This window comes from Haliotis rubra, unplaced genomic scaffold, assembly GCF_003918875.1.
Source record: "Haliotis rubra isolate DU_JTF1 unplaced genomic scaffold, ASM391887v1 Scf1099, whole genome shotgun sequence".
Lineage (NCBI taxonomy): Eukaryota > Metazoa > Mollusca > Gastropoda > Lepetellida > Haliotidae > Haliotis > Haliotis rubra.
Window position 1 is genome coordinate 66,055 of NW_025765002.1, and position 4,573 is coordinate 70,627.

Genomic DNA, 4,573 nt, shown 5'->3' on the forward strand with positions numbered 1-4,573 from the left:
TTGCTGAAGGCAAGATCTCTATATTTAGCACTAATTTGAAAGCTGAATATACTTTAAGTTTCGATTTTTTGAGAATAATGTTTAACAGTCCACCAATGACGACGCACAGTCCATGATATGTTTTGGTCCTGAGACTGACAGCACGCTACCCAGAGTGGGATTCAACGTGATCCAGAGCTTAGATGGCATCAATATAGCAATGGTTGAATTGGGCTACTAGCTGTTACTTATTTGTTTCATCTTTTAGGTGGACAAGATAGTTGAAGACGCCGAGGTCTGAACCAGAAGGTACAAGCTAACAAGGTCTGTGTTACTCCAGGTAGACATTTGAACCTAATTTTATGGAGCTGCTAATTCCACTCTTACCTTCTGCTAATCTAATTCATTGTTCAAAAGCCAAGTATGAATTCCAGAGTAGGACCCCGAGAGACGGGGAAATTAGAAACTTCTTTTTCATCTTGTAACAGTGGCATACAAACCTGGGAGTTTATACAGGTGAAGAATTCCAAGACAGAACACATGAGGATGAACAGTGAGAAGGCTGGCCAGGCCATTATCTTCTAATGCCAAGAAGTTTAAGAACAAGCCAACTAAGAACCTGGAACTGGGACAAAGACAAGCGGAAAGATGTACCAACGTTTCATGGAGCTTGGTTTTGCCAGTAAAGATGCATCCAAACAAGGAAGTTTCTGAGATGAACTAGACAAGATAGAAGGTACTTATAATGAAACTACTTTATCTCATAAGTAGAGATTTCCTGTAAGATGTAACTGAATGCCACGGCTTGAGCTACTTCTTTTGATCAGTAAAAAAACAGGACTTTATTGGTCCAATACATGTGGAAACGATATAATGGCGTTTTCACCAAAACATTAAAAGGTGCCGATGATATTAAAGAATATCATATTTCTGAAGGTATGGCAAAATCTTTTGGATTTTGTTTTCACATAATCAGCCATTATTATTTCCCATATACACAGAAGCGACAAAATCCTTTCCACATTCATAAGAAATCTCTGCTAAAAGCAGAGTCAATCGTACAACATGACCATACCATGAGCAAACCACTTTACCCGGGTACCAGCAGGCTCTGGAAGAGAGGCCAGGACTAGCAATATGGCTTTAGGCAAGATTCTGTGTCCTATCTCATGTGATCCATGTTTTGCATGTCAACTATCTATCTCTAGTGGCAGCGTCGAACTTCACCTCCCTATGATTGTTTCTGCGTGTGTCATCCTGTCTTATCAGCGAGGAAGGACTGGTCTACGGAACAGGCGAACCTGTACAGATAGAAGACTTTGTAGATCCATTCAAAAATACCTCGTCTCTGGCTGGCAAACCCAAGCTATTTTTATACAGGTTATAGTTACTTTATGTTAAATGTGTTCTTCATTTGGTGTCTTCCTCCTGTTGTTTTCGATGAAGAATCGAAATGTTCTTGAAGTAATCTCTGATTGATCTTTTAAACCTAAACCTTTTTAGAAGAACGGACATATATTTTAAATCCTTTGTAAATTAATGAGTTGAAGAATGATGGAGATAGCTAATTAGCCTGATACCCGTTTACTAAATACCATTTGTTAATCAACAGATCAATTTGATCAAGTAGCAAAATGTTCCCTCACCAGCGTGAAGTTTATTCCACTTTAGGCTTGCAACAAGGAGGAGCCTGAGGACGTGATGGATCTGATTGGCGTGACGGGTGATACTTCGAGGATGAAGAGTTAATACCAGTGACGTACAGGATCCCCGTTGAGGCAGATTTCTTCATTGCATATTCTGTCAGTCCCAGGTGAGGTGATCGTAGAGGAACACCTAAAGCTTGAGGTGGTGATCACTCTTTGATGACTGTCTGGTAAATGGACGGCTATATTTAGCTTTTATTGTGAGTGTGTAAGTGAGTTAATATTTAACATGGGAGCAGCATTGTGTCAGCCACATAGAGACGAGACATGGTTTCTGAATACATTTTTCTGAGTTATTTATTATCTCACTAACTCCTTACTAAGCATTCACGTTAGCGGGCAAAGTGCCCCCTTAAACCTCGGTGCAAGTGGAAAAGTAGTTATCATCAGTAACATATACGTTGTATGTTTCTTGAGGGTAATACGATTCTGATGCATTTTTTTAGCAGTGTCACCCGAGCCAGTAGGCGAGGGATGACACTGTTGCCAAAAGATCGTACATCAGACCGTATTACCTGAGGGAAGAAGCTTACAACGCATTTATCTTACCGTCACCATGTTAAATGTACAAAATATCATTTTATTTTATTTTGAAGATCGCTACCGACTATATGACATGTAAACAAAATGGCGCCTGCCTCTCGACTGGATTTTTTCAATCAGCAAAACATATTTTGAAAAGCTTAGAACAACAATAAAAGTGGTTATTTATGTTTAGGTTGATTGTGCAAACGAATTAATGTATAAGATAGTATTAAAAAGCAGTGAAAGTCGGGTAAAATAATTGTGTACATAGTGAAACAGAAAACAGCTAATCTAACGGTTTTCAAACTTCATGCACTGCATGCGTCATATTATGACGTCATACAATTGTTATCGATACAACTTCTCTCGGCAGAAAGTTTTGCAGTTACCGGGAGGGTGACATGGAAACTTGTTAAAGCAAACTTGACTAATGAAATTAAAGCATTTTACATGAAGGTAAGAAAAGGGTCTGTGTCCACATGTTAACTTTCTTCCGCCTCTAACTGGCGTATCGGTCATGCACAGCATAATATATTAGTCTCCAAGCCATGATCAATACATTCTATCCACGGAGGCATGCAACGGTGCATTGCATATAAGGTTACAGCATTAAACTGATGTGTTCATGTTACTTTTCAGGCTACTTCTCCTGGCATGGCAATGCAAATCAAGGATCATGGTTCATCGAGGCGCTCTCGATGTTCTGGAGAACTTCGGAACCTCCTCGACCTGATGACAATGATGATCCGTGTCAACAGGAAAGTGGCTTATAACTTCGAGTTAAATAAAAGAACTGAATTCTTTAAGAGAAATAAGCAGATACCATGTATAACGTCCATGCTGACAAAAGAAGTATGTTTTCCCAGCACGTAATGTACAATGACGCGTTTGTTTTGTCAGTATTGCTGGATCGTGAGTAGCCACCAACCTCAGAATATCATCAAAGATATATGTACTCTCAGTAGCCAGTAACAGTTCATGGCCATACAAAAGTTCTACACATATGTCACTGGACAAAGGATTGTCCACACAGAACTATTAGTTTTCAGTTTGTGTACACAATGAACAGTTCGCGAAAAGACACCTGACAACAACTTACTTCGCGGAAAGCTAGTTGAGCATGAAAACCATGCGTTTTCGCCACGTGCGGGGAGTTCGAACTGAAATTGAAGTCAGTTCAATTCGATACGTTGGGAGTAGGCAGCACGTCTAGAGATTGTTAGCTCGTGGTGTCCATTTGGGGTGTAAGATTTGGTGACATAAGTTTAGTGAAATAGAAAGTTAGGAATTTAAGACATGGTAAATGTAATCAAGGGTATATTAACAAAAATATTACATTACAATTTAGTGGTTTTGTTTTATATCACGATTCTCAGCACAGTTCCTGCTGACCAGTCACTGCATCAGTAGTTTATGGTTTATATGGCGTGGTATGAATAAACCAGCAGCATTGGAAAATTACCTGAACAAATTGATTCTTTCATCTATTTTGAACACAGGGGCTTGCAACGCAAATGCAAAAATAAAAAAACAAAAACAAAACAAAACAAAAACCTGGCGTCAAGGTATATACTGTCACTTATAGATTCTTAACGCGAGGAACAGTGCTTGTAAGGTAACGATGTCGACACACCATGTTCGTTTCAGGCGAATTCAACAATGCTCACTGTATATACCCTTTGAAAATTATGTGCTCATTTCAAGCCCATAGATTTATCTACAAAATGAGACATACATCACAAGAATCGAAGCAGTACTTGGGAGCAAGCCAATCTCACAAGAGCAAGCGATCTGACTGACGAACAACACAAGACACAACCTTCATGGATGATACACAAGACAAAACCTTCATGGATGATACACAAGACACAACCTTCATGGATGATACACGATGACACTACCTTCATGGATGATACACATGACACAACCTTCATGGATGATACACATGACACAACCTTCATGGATGATACACAAGACACCACCTTTCATGGATGATACACACATGACACAACCATCATGGATGATACACATGACACCACCTTCATGGATCATGCACAAGACACAACCTTCATGGATGATACACGTGACACTACATTCATTGATGATACACAAGACACAACCTTCATGGATGATACACATGACACTACCTTTATGGATGATACACATGACATTACCTTCATGGATGATACACATGACACAACCTTCATGGATGATACACAAGACACTATGGATGATACCTTCATGGATGATACACATGACACAACCTTCATGGATGATACACACCTTCATGGATGACACAACCTTCATGGATGATACACATGACACAACCTTCATGGATGATACACAAGACACAACCTTCATGG